Genomic DNA, 16,849 nt, shown 5'->3' with positions numbered 1-16,849 from the left:
TTTTACCGCTGTCATTGACACCAATGTTTACGGCTATATAGCAATCACTTACGCCAATGCAGAGGCTATTATTAAGCCTTTAATAGACTTTTTTCAGCAACATTTTCTTTATCTTGAGGAACTTATGATCTTGAACATAGGCCCGCTGCATTCAGAAAACACTGGCCTGGAAGAAGTAGGGGACGAAAAGGAGGAAAAGGGCAGATCCTTTTTTTTTTAGTATACAAATGTTAAAGTGTACATTTTAATCCTTGAAATTGTTTACAGCTCACAAAATTATATATACTGAAGAATATATTTTGGAGAATAAAATTGTGGCAGTTGCACAGTTTATATAAAATCCTCCCTGTTATACAGTTTTTTGTTTTTATTTGCTTTGTTTAACCACTTCAAGACCAGGTGTTTAGATCCCCTTCCTGTACTGAGATGAATTTTTTACCATTTTTTGGGGACAGATAGAGCTTTATTTTGGTGGTATTTAATCACCACTGGGGTTTTTATTTTTTACTATAATTAGGAAAAAATACAGAATTTTTTTTTAACATTATGTTAGGAAACATTTATTATTACCCAGTTTTTTGGTAAAATATAAAAGATGGGGTCACGTCGGGTAAATAGACATCCAACATATCAAGCTTTAAATTGCGCGCACCCGCGAAATCGCAGAAAACTACCATACCCAAAATTGGCCATAGGCGACGCTTTAAAAGCTTTTACCGCTCATCAGTTTAGTGTTAAGTGATTGATGGCCCTAGACTTATTGCTCTCACTCCGACGTTCGCGGCGATATGTAACATGTGCGGCGTAATGGGCGCAATCGTCTTTTTTGCGCGTATGCGCCCCCGACGCATGTTTGCATGCGTGTATGTATGGGTGGGGACTTTAAAAAATGTTTTTTTTAATTCTTTTTTATGTGTAACTTTAAATTTTGGGGGGGAACTTACATTTTTTTTTCCTTTTTCGTCACCCCATACACGCGATCCGCCGACTCTACAGCCGGCGGATTGCTTGTATGGTAACAGGCATCGTGGCCTGTTTTTAAATAACGGCCATTTCCCGCGCGAGGGGCGTGCCAGAGTGGACGTCTAAAGACGCCCAATCACATCTAGAAAGCTCCCGGACGGCCGTTTTTTTACTACGGCCGGCCCGGAGGCAGTTAATGTCCCCCGTGGCAGTCCCCAGCTTCCTACACTCTTTTTGAACAATAGCTTGCCTGTTAGCCACAAGCCCTGTCCCTCAAAGTCTGCAATGAGGTTTGCTGATAAGTTCAGTACTTTAAGTAGTATACAACAAACCCCCTAGGAGTCAATCTTCACTCATCCCTAGTATTAACCATAATTCTTAACCCTACTAATAGTCACTGACATTGACTTACTTAATGCTGTGTTTGCAAAGCCTCACCAGAATGCTTAACATGCATCTTTTATTTTATGCTTTACAGAACAATTTCCAGGAAAGTACATTGCATGGGTTGTAATAAAAGGCTTTATATGAGCTACCAAGATCTTTTTGTGTACATGTGACATCTGTAAGATTTGGCTGCAGGTGTAATATACTTACTGAAACATGACTTGCTCAGCTAAATTGATAGTGAAAAGAAAAATTACATTATTTTTATTATTCTGCTGATTGCAAGCAAAAATAAATTGGACATGGTCACAGAAAAGTCTAATGTGATGTATCTGCTTAGGCAAAATAAACATAGTTTGTCCCAGTTCTTGTAATGCTTGTAACTCTTGCAATTGTTGCAATGTTGTTGTACATGGGTAACTTTGTTCCATAGTTTAAGATTATAGTCATAAATCCCACCTTATGGCAACACAATGTGTGTGTGCGCAGAGGTGAGAGCTGTGGAGGGGTGTATTTGCAATGGTGAGAGATGTGGATGGGGTGCATAAGTCAGATGTAGATTGAGGATGCAAAAGTTAGCTGTCAATGGGGGTTACAAAAATGAGCTGTGGACAACGTGATGGGGGAAGGGGGAGCATGCAGAGGTGAGCTGTGGGCAGAGGATACAGGAGTGAATTGTGAGCAGGTGGTGCAAAGGTTATTTGTGTACAAGGACTGCAGAGATGAGCTTTGGTGTAGAGATAAAATAAGGGGGTTTGCTTTTTTTGGGAGTTTGCTGGGGAAAAGATTTTTAATAGGGGACATTTTGCTTGACGTAGGGAACAGCACAGCATATGGACATCAGTGGTCAAAATATATGCCAAGATATATGATAGCATACCTCGTGCAGTTGTTACAATTTTGTAATGTTCCTTGTAGGTCCCTTAAGGTCTGTAGAAATGTTAAGGAGGAACCCCACCCCCCAAAATGGGGAAAAAATGTTGGGTTCCCCCCTAAAATTCCTAATTAGGCCCTTGATCCTAGCACAGACCTGGCAGGGCTGGAAAGGGGGGATGGACGAGCGAGCACCACCCATACCAGGCCACATGCCCATGACACTGGGAGGGTGCTTTTCCAGGGCTTCCCATGGAAAAACATCTTGTCCCCGTGCTGATAGGGACAAGGGCCTCTTTCCCACAAGCCCTGGGGCATTGGTTGTGGGGGGCTCCAACGTTGGCTAGCCTAGAACATTGCTACTGGCCAGTAGTCTAGAGAGAGTCAGAGACTCTCTGAAAGTGAGGCATTAGTGTTACATATACTCAGTTTGAGGGTAACATCTGAGGTAATTTGGCATTACACACTTCAGTATATACAGTATATAGCTAGAGCAAAAATGCAAAGGAGGTCTAAAGCGCCACTACCAGTAATGAACAGGGTTTAGGGGTGTTGAGGCCAGGAGGGCTTGAAGAATGCAGGGTGTAAATTATAAAATTCTCCATTTGGTGTAAGAGGCGAAAGGGAGAGAGAGGTAACATTTGAAACACAGGTGATGATACCGTGTAAAAAGAGTGTAGTAACTCACCATGAGGTTTTCATGGATGTGCTGTCATCGACGTCAGGATCTCTGCAAAGGAGAGTTGATTGGAGGTCGTCGGAACGGAGGGACACTCCCGACGCCGGCAGACAAGACCACCACTTCTCCAGGTGCCCACCAGCAAACCGAGTCAGCAAGCACTTCAATCAACATAGAGGAATCCACAAGATGACCTCCAATCAATTCTCCTTGCAGAGATCCCGACGTCAATGACAGCACATCCATGAAAACCTCATGGTGAGTTACTGCACTATTTTTACACGGTATATTTTACTTGAGGGACAGAAATACCTGGGTTATTTTGACGGCTCCTTCGGGGGTGAGCGCTACACAGCAAATTTTACACAGTGATTGTGATGATTAGTAGTATCTGTATACTTAACTATCGGTAATTTTCCTTTCCTGGTGCATCTTCATGGCAGCACAAGGGGCTCCGCCCCTTAACCCCATAGGACAAGCCCTCTATAAGTTTTGCCCCCTGTGGCTTGGACCCCATTCTCGTAAAAATCACGAGCCATGCAGGGTGGGTGCCTGTGTGCAGCTATGAAGATGCACCAGGAAAGGAAAATTACTGATAGGTAAGTATACAATTTTCCATTTTCCTGGCACATCATGGCAGCACACAATGGGAAATAGAAATCACACAGGGAGGGAATGCTGCAAAAGGTTTAATAAGATAAGAAAATACAACTAGGCCAAAGAGCCGGCAGAAATGACCGTCCTGCCAAAGGCCACCGTAGTGAGGGCAGCAGGATCGATCTGATAATGACGAATGAAAGTGTTCCTGGAGGACCAGGTAGCCGCCTTGCAGATGGTTTCTGCTGACACACTGGCAGAGGCTGCCTATGAAGTAGCCACTCCTCAAGTAGAATGCGCCTTAACCTCCAGAGGCACAGGTAAGCCCTGAACTGTGTAAGCTGCTTGGATCATCTTCACCAGTCATGAGGCCAGAGTCCTGTTGGTAGCTGCCTGGCCTCTTCGAGTGCCTCTTGGGAGAATGAAGAGATTTGGAACAGACCTGGAGTCCCGTGTGACTTCAATATAGAGTTTGAGGGAGTCTACTACGTCCAGAGGATGAGGTTCCCCTGACACTCCCAGCAGAGCAGGGAGAACAATTTCCTGATTCAGGTGGAAGGAAGGAGCGACCTTCGGAAGAAAGGCTGAGTTAGGTCGTAAAACTGCCCGATCAGGAAAAAAAACACAGTAAGGTGGGTCCACCACCAAGGCTTTCAATTCTGACACATGTCTTGCTGAGGCTATTGCTACCAGAAATGCGACCTTAAGAGTGAGATGCCAGATGGAAGCTTCTGATAATGGGTGGAATGGAGAATGTGCAAGAGATTTCAACACCACCGTTAGATCCCATTGCGGGAAGGACAGTCTCTTCGGAGGTTTCAGTTTGAGGCATGCTTTCAGAAATTGCTTAACTAAAGGCTCAAAGGACCATCTGGTGCTTGTTAACGCAGAAATTGCCGAAATGTGCACTCTGAGAGTGTTCCAGCTCTGACCCATGTCTAACCCCGACTGTAGGAAATCTAGCACATTGTTAATGCTGGGTGAAGATGGATCAAATCCTTCCCTGGCTGCTGCCTGAATGAATTTGTGCCAAACCCGTTTATATGTTGTATTGGTTGAGTTCTTCCTGGCCTGAAGCAGGGTGCTGATAACTGAACGGGAAAACCCTAGGGTGTGGAGTCAATCCCTCTCAATCTCCATGCCGCTAACCTCAGATTGGATGGGTGAGGATGGAGGAATTGGCCTTGACTCAGAAGGTCGTCCCTCAGCGGAAGTAGGAATGGAGGCTCCAGAATGAGATGTAGAAGCAGGGGGAACCACGGCCTCTTCGGCCAGTAAGGTATCACCGCTATAATCACCCCCTTGAACTTGGCTATCTGCTGAAGCAGCCTTCCTACGAGCGGTAGAGGAGGAAAGGCATACCCCGTTGTAAAATCCCACGGAGTCGTCAATGCATCCTCCGCCAGAGCCTCCTGGCATCAGAAGCGGGTTACAAAGCTCACGCATTTTGCGTTCAGTGGAGAGTCAAACAGGTCGACCTGAGGATGGCCCCATTTCCTGATGATTTGGAGAAATACTTCCTGATGAAGGGACCACTCGTGCGGCCCCAGAAAGGACCGACTGAGTGAGTCGGCAAGAGTATTCAGACGTCCCGGCAGATATATGGCCTGTAGATTCCATAAATTCGCCTGTGCCCAGCAGATGACTGGTTCCACTTCCAACATCATTGAGCGGCTGCGGGTACGCCCTGCCTTTGAATGTATGCTACTGCCACCCTGTTGTTCAGTCGCAGCTGGACTGACCTGCCCATCAGGTGAGAGGCGAATGCGTGTAGTGCCTGAAATGCTACGCACATTTCTAAGACATTGGACGTATGGACGTCCGCTCAGAATCTCCATCTGCCCTGGGCCAGCTGGTTGAATTGGCCCCCCACCCCGAATGGCTGGCGTCCGATATCACCAGGACTGGCTGAGTAGGCGAAATCCGGTGGAATCCGCGAAGATGTTCCCGGTGAGTCCACCACCATAGCGATGACTTCATCCTGTGAGATACTCTTATCCTCTGGGTAAGGCTGACTTTGTCCCACTGGGTCAGAAACCCCAATTGCAATCCCCTTAGGTGCCAGTGGGCCCATCTCACCATGGGAATGGTGGAGGACAGAGTGCCAATAAGACTGAGGCATCTTGAAGCTGGAATATGATAAGCGGACATCGTGTGCAGCACCTTGTGACGGACACTCTCCACCTTCTCCTCTGGGAGAGATATGGTATTTTCTGCCGTGTTTAAGAGAGCTCCCAGAAAGACCATAGATTTTGAGGGGACAAGCTGAGACTTGTGGTCGTTCACCAACCAACCGAACCGTTGGAGTGTCGAAAGGAGAATGTCCTGATGTCTGAGCAGTACATCCCTGTCCTGTGCTAGGAGAATGATGTCGTCCAAGTAGTGGTTGACCCTGAGACCTTGTTCCCGTAGAAGGGCAATGAAGGGAAGGAGAACCTTCGTGAAGGTCCGGGGAGCTGTACAGATCCCAAACGGGATGCAGCAGAACTGGAAATGCAGGCTTAGGAAGGAAAAACTAGATATTTCTGAAAACGAAGATTTATGGGTACGTGGAGGTAGGCGTCTGCCAAGTCCACGACAACATCCAATCTCCAGGGCTGATCAGCGGAAGAATTGTCTGAAGTGACTCCATGCGAAAACGTGGGACGACTATGTTATTGTTGAGCCTCTTTAAGTCCAACACTGGTCTGAAATCCCCGGTTTTCTTTTTTACCAAAAATAGTGGTGAATAAACCCCTGCAAATCTTTCCTCTGGAGGCACTGGAGTAATAGCGTGTTTGTCTAGCAGTGTTTGAATATATTGAAGGAAAAGTAGAGTCTCTGCTGTGGAATCTGGGACCCTTGTGTAAACATAGTGGGCACGCGGAGGGGTATGATGAAATCTCCAGCGGTGCCCTTCTGATACGGTTGACAGTACCCACGGATCCTGAATGGCAGAATTCCAAGCCTGGAAGAAATGGCGCAGTCGTGCGCCCACTGGAGAGCAATAATTGCATCCTGTCCCAATGTTTAGGGAATTTGAAGAGCATAGACTGGGGGCCCTTCCAGTTGCGGCGGAACTCACGTCCTGGCCAATAAGATCTGGCATCTCTTGATCTGTCGGCTGAAAATTTCTTATTTTGAAACGGTGTGGGGCATTTAAACTGCTTCTTATTCTGCGGGAAGCGGCCCGACTTGCCTCCCGTCACTTTAGAGATTGCTGCATCTAGTTTCCCACCGAAGAGGTTGGACCCGTCAAAGGGAATCCTGCACCAGCTGGTTTTGGAGGAGTTATCCGCCACCCAAGGCTTCAGCCACAGTGCTCTTTTGGCAGTGACTGTGTGAAGCATAGCCCTGGCCGAGCTGCGTACCACATCGATGGAGGCCTCCGCCATGAAGTCGCCCATCAGCCTCAGCTCTTGAAGGGCTGAGACAATTTGGTCTGTGTCGACGTTCGCCCTCAGGGCTCTTTCAAGGTTGTCAATCCAGATCGACACCGCTCTTTACATGCACATCAGCGCAATAGCTGGCCTCCAGCGGCCGAATAGGCCCTCTTCAGATCCAGGTCAATCTTGCGCTCCAAGGGATCCCTGAAAGAAACTGCATCCTCCATGGGGAGTGTAATGTGGCGAGCAAGATGCATGACCGCTGCGTCTACTACTGGTGGGCTTAACCCGGATTACAATGTCCTCCTCCTTAAGTGGATACAATTTTGCTAGCCTATTATTAAGGTTCGGCTTTTTTTCCATTTTCTTCCATTCCTCCTGGACGATTCCCTTTATCTCTTCCAGAAATGGGAAGGTATTAGTCACCTTTTGAACGTGGGCAAAATATGTTCTGGAGGTGGATGCCTCTGCGACCGGGTCTTCCCAGCCCAGCACCTCTTTGACTGCCGTGACAAAGGGATCCATCAGAGAAAACTCACAGCTAGATCGACTCAACTCTGGTGTGACATGCGTGGAATCCGACGCATCAGAGTCCATAGACAGGTCCAGGGGCTGAGATGAAATGGTGGGCCCAGGAGGGATCGGCCTGGCCATTCCTCCATACACTCCACCACGGATTGTTTCACCATGGCCGCTATATCCCTTGGAGGTGACACGTGGTCCTGCTTTGCCTCGCTCAGACATACTTGGCAGACCAGTTTGTCAGGAATGGCCTGCCTGCCACAAACCCAACAGCTGTTTCATGGAAATCCCCTGCTAGAATGGTGGGTATGTGCAGAGTAGAGTGGGAGCGACTGTGTCTGCTTCTAGGAGAGTGAGATCTGCGTCTGGAGCGCATCCAGCTGTGGTGAGCTTCATGGGGAGGGCTGCAATAACAGTATGACAAATGTTACCATCCTAAGCCTTTTACATCCTAAGAAAAATCACCTACATGACCCTTACCTATTATTTGTGTCAGTTTCTTTCCCGGCAGCTGTGTCAGCCATTGCTCTGTCTAAGGAGAAACATGCTTCAGAATACACACAGTAACTATACAGTACAGTATATGTTTTACATGCTTTGCTAAGTCACTGACCTGGAACAATCATACAAATCAGTAAAGTTGCTTGCTGTGGTTCTGTGATTCAAACTATTGATGTAAAATGATCAGCATGACACCCAGTCAGTCAGTACCTTTTATAAGGAGCTCAGCAATGATCAACTCTGTGAAACTTCTTGTGTTCTTCTTGTTGACAACTGGAACATACTATATCTCCTCTTTATTCTGGATCAAGTGTTAGATCACTGTTGAAATAATAAAAAAAAAGAAACCAGACCTGTAAGTATATAGTTCTTGCCTTTGAGAGTCTAAAAAGGATAACATTTTGCAAATGAACAAGCATTCTCTTACATTTCAAATATTATACTTGTAAACAGTTGTAAAACAGTTGATACATGTTTACATTTGTTTTTCAACCCGCGCACATACTAAATAGTTGTTCATTTATTAACAGGTTGGTACCTTTCAGTGCTTCCACAGGGTGATACCTGTAATGTGGCTTATCTAATTGCATACTGCAGGAATGTATGCTGTAAACATTTTATTGTACACCATGATCTACCAAGTCTGCTGCTCGTGAATCACTGAATTAGTAAGGACGCCTGCAGGATATAAGTAAGTTGATGAGTTCAATTAGTGCATGACATTCTAGATCACACTAAAAAGCTGTTACTTGCTTCCTATATAATTAATAGCCTGTAATTTAATAACTTTTTTAGAGTATAGCCCTGTGAACAATTCACCTGTAATTATAATTGTACTATATTCTAGTTGCTTTGCACATTATTGTCAGTTACTGTATTTTGTTACTAGACACTTCCGGATAATGCTACCAATCATTGTACCTACTCTGGATTAGTGTTACTGTGAGCAGAAAATCAGTTCACCTTCATCCAAGCTTTCATATCTACTAATTAATTCATTTCTATGTATTTATTCCTTTGTAAATTCACAACTTTTTTATTGGGGTAAAAAAATTAAAGGTTTGGTCCAGTTAAGTAGAGCCTTTCGAAAGCAATAACCTGCCATCTGCATATCAAATCAATTAATGCAAAATTCAAAAGAATGGAGGAACTGGTAATACCATACCTGTTCTTTTGTGTGTGAAAACAGTAGCAATCCTCCAACTGGAAATAATAATTGGATAGGATAACCTTAACAGTGAAGCAAAAAAGTATAATGTAGGTTACAACATGGCAGGAAAATCTCTATGCATTTTTTTATACCATTATTAGGCGGTACTGATGTAAGTCAACTATGAGTATCCTATATTCAGAAAAGGGTATATGACTCTCAAGTGGTTAACCTTTACTTAATTAGATCACCTATTTAGTTACAGGATATTTAATGTACTGGAAAGCATGTATTGAAAATAAGTTATAGAATGGGTGAACAAGGATGCTCAAATATTGCCTTCTATTTGATCAAAAATATGTTTTAAAAACTACTCTGCATACCATTGTATAAATGTCATGCTTAACCAATACAATACCGACATGTTACACCCCCTTCATTACCAGGCCATTTTACAGTTTTAAGCACTGTGCAAGTTTGGCTCAGAATTCCTCCTTTACAGAACATAATTTTTTGGGGACAAAAAAAGCTTTCTTTTAGTGGTATTTTTTTTTTTTTTTAAAGAATATGTTTTTATTGAAGATATTTTCACATACACGTGAGAAGACATACAATAAAGGAAAAATAAAAGAAAAAGACATTACAGCACAATACAACATCTGCATAAGGATGTAATAGCGTGGCATCTAATGGAGGTACGTATGTGAAAGACCTTATTGACTTCTCTCCTCCTGAGAAAATACACCATGTCTATCCTGGTCGTTCTTCTTACATACAGTACATATCCCAGTTCAGAGTTAAAGTAATAGCATTCTCAGGATCAAAGGCACTTTGCGAACGAGCCTGGAGAGGCGAGGGAGGTTAGTCTTCCGGAAATAGGACCTGATACCGTCAGCAAGACATCTGGCTTCCTCTTGGGAGGTGGCAGACTTCAAGTTATATAGGGAAGAATAATAATTATGAAAGGCACTGGCAATATTCTCAGAAGAATAAACCCTCCCCTGACGCTGGCAGTTAAATGAGGGCACATAGGTTCGGAGTCGTTTTGCTCTAATGGAACGGGCCAACAATTTACCACTCTTATTGCCATATTCATGAAAGTATCGCAGGGTCAGATCCCTGTGACGCAAGTATGCCAGATCTAACAGAGAGTGAAGTTCTGCCCGGCAAGTGACAATTTCTTGATATAGAGATGGGGAAGGTGTCGATTTATGTTTTAATTCAGCATCTGCCAAGTTAGTCAGAAGCTTGGAAATGTGTTCCGTTCTCTTTTGAGTCTATCGCCATGTTGAATTAGTATGCCATGCAGGACACATTTAAGCGCCTCCCATTGTACTGGTGGGGAAGTTTCGTCCAGTGAGTGGTGTTCCCGGAATTCCCTAATTGCTGTCTGAAGTGCCTCTACAATAACTGGGTCCCGCATAAGTGACTCATTGAGTCTCCACGATGTAGAACCTTTAGCTGTGCCCGGTACCATAAAGCTGAGGAAGACAGGAAAGTGGTCCGACCAAATTTGTGGTCCAATGGAGGTGCTCGGTCACCAGCTGAGCACGGAGTGGGACGTGGAAAAATAGTCTATTCTGCTGTATGTGGCATGGGGAGCCGAATAGAATGTGTAGTCCTTCACTGTCGGGTGCAATGTGCGCCAGATGTCAATCAATTGTAACGCACGTAGGCGTTTACGAACTACAGTCAGGGAGGGTAGGGAGACGTGTGTCTTTCCCGCGAAGGAGTCTAGTGTCGGATCAATAACAAAATTAAAATGCCCCCCGACTATAGTGTGACTGAGTGAACAGGGCACTACGCCAATACGGTTCGGTAACAGGGCACCAGAGCCAGGTCCAGAACTTTGGTCGCACTCAGTAGTCATCAACGTGGAGTGGGCCTGGAGGTAGACCGCCGGTCTCTACGCGGTTTGGGGGTGATCAGTTGCCACTGGTCACGACTCGGTATGGGAGTGAGTTCCGGTAGTTGGGGATCAGGCCATGCCTCCAAGGTGACCTCCGAGAGTCCCAAAGCCTTGGTAAAGATCGGTAGGTCAAGTGGATTCCTGAAGAAGTGTACCTTGCCCTCTCTCCGCACGGAGAGTGAGAACGGGAAACCCCATCGGTATGGGAGTCCTGCTTCTTGCAACTTCGTGGTAAGTGGGCGGAGAGCCCTTCGCTTGGCAAGGGTACGTCGCGACAGATACAGGAATAGTGATATTTGGGCCCCATCAAAGTCCAGAGGGCCACCATGTTGCGCCTTAGACATTATGTCCTCTTTGAATGTGTAGTAATGCACCCTGCACAGCACATCACGCGGACGGCTCTCTTTGGGATTGCGAAAACCAGGTACACGATGCACCCTGCCTATTTCAATATGCTCAGTCACAGGGCGGCCCAAGAGGGTGTTGAAGATGCCAACCACCGTGGCCCTAAGATCACGAGGGCCCGTGGCCTCCGGGATACCCCGTAGGCGAACGTTGTTGCGCCTGCTGCGATCTTCTTGGTCATCAATCTGTGACCACAGGGTATGCAGCGTCATGGCGTGTTGTTGGGTCGCCTGTTGCAATTCTGTTATTGCTGAAGACACAGCAGGCATGGCAGTTTCAATTGAGTCCAGGCGTTGGTGAAATGACTGGAGGCCCTCACGCAGCTCCGACATATCCTGCTTGTGGGCCGACTCCAATTTATTAAACATGCCCGCAATGTCTTTTTTCGTGGGCAGGAGCTCAAAGTACTTGCGGAATGAGGTAGGGACATCAGCATCCTCACCCTCCATGTCACTCTGGTCGGGAGACTCCCTTCCACCACAAGTACGTGTCGACGGCAAGGATTCGGGGTATGAGGGAGATGGGGATGTGGCCCCCACTTCTCCTTACCCGTCACCATCTTAAGTCCTCGCGGCGTCTGAGCAGAGAGCCCTGCTCTTGGGAAAAACGTCTCAATGGCCCGTTTTCTCGTCGAGAGGGTCCTCGAATCCTGTGAACGAGTGCCCTTCTGTGTGTTGCGACCCATAGAGACCGAAATAGGTTCGGTATTGAAGGTTAGAAATCCGCTGGTTTAGGGACAAGAGCCGGAGCTTCAGAACATGCGACTGCTCACGGCCATAGTGAAACCACGCCCCTTAGTGGTATTTATTAAACACTGTTTTTACAAATTGTTTACTATATAAGTAAAAAATACCAAAAATGACTGTTTTTCTTACTTTCATTTATAAATCATAGCCGATAAAAATGTTAGAACAATACGAAAACCCCCAAAATGTCCCCTTTTTGTGAAAATGTTTTTGCCTTAATTTTTTGGAAATGAGGAACATGCCGGTATTGAGGGGGTTAAAACATGGCGCTTGGTAATAGTGCACAAGATACAAATAAATGTAAAGGTCATAGACAGAGGGAGGAAGGAGATGAAGAGGTTAATGTATAGATGTGCAGGATGTGCAGGATAAGATAGGTGAAAGGGTTATTATACAGGTCAGAGCAGAGACAGAATGGACAGAAGAGGAGGGGTTAAAAGGGTTAAAATAATTTGAAATTTTGATTTATTTGCTGCTAGTGCAGCTTGTTTCACAAGGAGATAATGAATGGATGACTTAATTCATTACTCCCTTTACTGTACCCTGCCTCTTAGTTAGGAGGAAGGAGGGGGCGCCTGGCAATGATGGAAACATTGCCATGTGATCTATGGGGCTGCGGATTGGCCGTTTATATACAGTGGCCAGTTTCAAAGTGCTTAAAGTACACCTATACCGAGAGGGTATTTTTCAGAGTCTCTGATATGAAAACAGCAGATCTGACTAATTATTTTTGCGGATTAATAACTCAAAGTAATGATGCCAAAGACAGCCAGTCACCTAACACTTTCAAAAGGAGGTCAGCAATGTATTCCTCATCTCACCTCAGTACATGTTTTCTTTATCACCAATTGTAAGTCAAAAATAAAAAATACAGTTATTGCCTGTTACACTCTATTGTTGTTGATGCACTTCTTTGAAATAGTATGTTTAATATTTCACAATAATAGCATCATGTTTTTATGGTATATCAAGGATAATAGAGCTATTTTTTAGGTTTATAATATCTTCAAAAATCTTTGAACGGCTGCTGTACAGACAATTCACTATAGCCTGTACAGCTCCCGAAGTTGGCCAAGGGGCTCAGTCGAGCTGAAGGCATATGCTTCGGCTTGACTGAGCCGAGGTGAAAGCCGAAGCTGGCCGAATGGCCGGCCATTGGCCAGCCGACAGCCTCCTACTGACTGCAGGGCAGAACCAGCCGTCATCTCACGGCTGGCTCCGGCCACTTGCACAGACAGATCAGAGTCCCTGGTTACCAGGTAACCAGGGACGCTGATCTCCAGACAGCCCAACTCTCCTGGACGCTCCGGGAGTCTCCCGCTATTAGAACACTTTCTCCCGGAAAGTTTTACTCTGCTCGATTGAGCAGAGTAAACCTTTCCCTGCTCTGTTGTCTTTTTTTTTTCTTCTGACATCGGAGCCCTTGGCTGCCGTCAGAATAAAATAAAATATAAAAACAGCATAGGAATGCATAGCTACATTCCTATTGGCTAATGCAATTTGCAATATCCAATAGCAAACTAGCTATTGCACCCGCCCACTGCTGCTGTCAATCAGCAGAGGGGACCTGAAGTTCTCCATCAGGTCCATTTCTAGTGATTGACAGCAGCAGAGGGCGGGTGCAATAGCTTGTTTGCTATTGGCTATTGCAAAGTGAAATAGCCAATAGGAATCTAGCTATGCATTCCTATGGTGTTTTTTTATAATTATTATTCTGACGGCAGCAGAACTGCCCGGCCAATAGAAAACAGTTGGGCAGAGCTAGCTGTCACTGCATGCTCCGCCCAATCATTTTCTATTTTATTTTTTCTCCTTTTTTGACTGTTTTTCTATTCTGATCGGTACCACAGAGGTACCGAACAGAATAGCCGAGCCGAATGCCGCTCGGCAGTATTCGGCTATTCACTCACTGCTGTTCGGCATCTATGAGAATAGGCCGAACAGCAGCGAGTAGCTCGGCTCGAACTCTTGCACTTCGGGTCGGCCGAATATGCTATGGCAGCTTTGTGAATAGACCCCATAGTATGTTATTACCCTTGGACAAATATTATACTGCAGACACTATTGTAGTATTTTAGATAACCAATAGTGGGAAAAACATGGAGGCTGCCATTGCTGACCTCTGTATAAGAATGCTAGCTGCCTTGCTGTCTCTAGCACTAGTACATTCTAATTTAATGACCCAGAGAAAGCGCGTAGATTTGAAAGTCAGAATGTAGTTAAAAATCCTGAGATGCATGGCTTGTGAGGTTATTAAAGCCACTGGATCAGCAGGGCAAGGCATTTTTAGAGGGAAAGGTCAAAAGCATCAGTCTCCAGTGTAGCGCCCTCTAAAATGTCGCTATTCAATTTAGAGATACCTGGACTGTAACCAGTCTAGATACTGATTATACAGAGCTCTGCATTCTATAGGTGTCCCTGAATCTGCTGGATTGATTGCTCCTCCTGTTGCTGAGGAAAAGGGAGCCTTGGCATACAGTGAGGGAGGATCCATCCTCAGATTATGACTATGCACCAGACCCTAGCCAATCCCTGAGTAGGATGACTCAGAGGCATGGTTGAGGGCAGGTAATAAAAGGTCTGGGGACACTGTGCAGAGGTCTCTTCACCCTAGGGGCATGGCCCTAGGAGGTCTGTGTGATGCAGGAAAACTGGCCTGAGCCTCAGCACATGGCAGGTGCTGAGGGGCCTGGAGGCCTTGGATACACTGATACTTTGCTGGGCCCATACACGTGGCAGGTGTTGGGTGCCTTGTTCTGAGAAGATACTACCACTAACCTGGAGTGCTCCTTGGCAGTTGCAGATGCTGAGGGCACAGAGATTCCAGATCCTGAAGAGGAGAATACCTGATGGAAGCTGGGTTGGAGGGAGAGTCTGCTTGTTGAGGGGTACCGCAGAGGAGCTGGTGAGAGCGTCCGTCTGGGACCCACAAGGGAGATCCCTCACCCTATTCCAGATATCTGTTCGCAGTATTACTACTACTATTGGTTCTTGGGACCAGATCACAGTGAGATCAGCTGTTGCTAAGGGAGGAAGCTGTCCTCCGAAGTATTTCCAAGGGCATCCTACAGACCCTAAACCCTCTCTCTCCTGTTGAGCTTAAATGGTAATGTTGGGGTATTACATACCAGGAGTGAATCATGGATTTTAAGTAATAGCCAGAAAAAGGGGAGGGGTACTATAGATGTTTAGGTAGTTTCCATAATCGTTTGTGATTTAATGTAATATGGGATGTTACTGTTGAACCAGGGGAATTTTTTCAGGGGGACTTTGGTGAAGTACTGTTCAAACAAGGCCCAATTAAAGAGTTTTCAATGTGTATACTAGTCTATAACTCAAGCAAGATGGGTAGCCACCTGACATTGAGAGATATTGGGAGGGCTAAGCTTTCCTATCTCTTTGACAATTTAAGAGTTCTAAGCTAAATTCTAGTCCCTATCCTTTTTGCATTAAATCATGGTTGTATTTAATTATGCATAAGCAGGTATATGTTATGAAAAGGATTCCATACAATATTATTATTGATATTTTGGTTGTATTGTTACCTGCTAGGTGTTTTATAATTTTAGTTTCACAAAGTATTTTATGCTTTGCTTTAAATGGCATTTAATATATAGGCAAGTAATATTCTTAATGCATATGTATTTAAAGTTTACTTATGAAACATAAATCTTGTAGATCAGCTTTATCTTACTTTTGCCCTGCAAGCAATGTGTCTATCTATATCTCTATGTGTGGCATTTTTTACCTGCAGCTTTAAACGAACTATACTATAACATAGTCAGTTTACTTTTCCTTACCTTTTAAATACCGCACAGATTAAAAAATTGCTTACAGGTGGAATTATCTAAAAATAAACATGTATAAATCTATTGCAAGTAGTGTCTATAAGAGAACATTTTAGATACAAAGCGCTAAATAATTTACAGTAGCGAAATGTCGAGGTTTGATTTTAAAGCTCTAAGAAAATGCAATATATTCTATTCTTGTAAATAATATTTTCTATAGAGATACCTAACAGACTGTACCATTTTCTCATATAGAAAAAGGTTCTTATGTCATTATACTTTTTCTGCAGCATACTGGAATGATCTTTTCTTTAGCCAGTAAGCTGCAAATGTGATGCAAAAAGTGAAAATCACGAAATGTCTAGTTTTTATATAGTTTCTCTATTTTAAGCTTACTCTATTAACTCTAATTGGACATCTGTAACTGCACCATCAGTGTGTCTTACTATGTGAAGCTTTGCATATATACTGAGAATATGAGATCAGAATTGTACTGAAGAACTGGTGCTTTCAAATCTTTTGTTTTTTTAAACATTTGCTAGTTAGTACTTTGAAAGCTAAAATCCAATTTAAAATTGGTGTTAACATGTTCTTAATGATTGTTTGCATATTTGTTTATCCTCATAACTTGTGGTGGTTATTTCAGTTTTTTTATTTTAATGACATTCATGAAGATAACTGAATATTTCAGTAATTGATGGTCCCATTACAGCTGGTAAGCAGAAACACAAGCTGTCAGTAAAAGGACAAAACAAAGTTTTTATGAGAATTAATTTAAAACCAAAAATGTATATTAAGCTGCACCACTCCCAGTCAATATCCATCCAGTGCCTCACTTACCAGAACCTAATGAGCTCATATCAATAGATCATAATGCACTTCCGAGTTATCAAATCTTGTTTTGTCCTGGCACTTGTGGTGTTCTCTGGACCTAAATGCATCCTCTCATGATAGTTGGCTGATC

The sequence above is a fragment of the Nanorana parkeri genome, unplaced genomic scaffold (genome assembly GCF_000935625.1).
Source record: "Nanorana parkeri isolate BGI_ZX_2015 unplaced genomic scaffold, ASM93562v1 scaffold359, whole genome shotgun sequence".
NCBI classification, from domain to species: Eukaryota; Metazoa; Chordata; class Amphibia; order Anura; family Dicroglossidae; genus Nanorana; species Nanorana parkeri.
The sequence above is the reverse complement of the archived record's forward strand: the minus strand, read 5'-3'. Positions refer to the sequence as shown.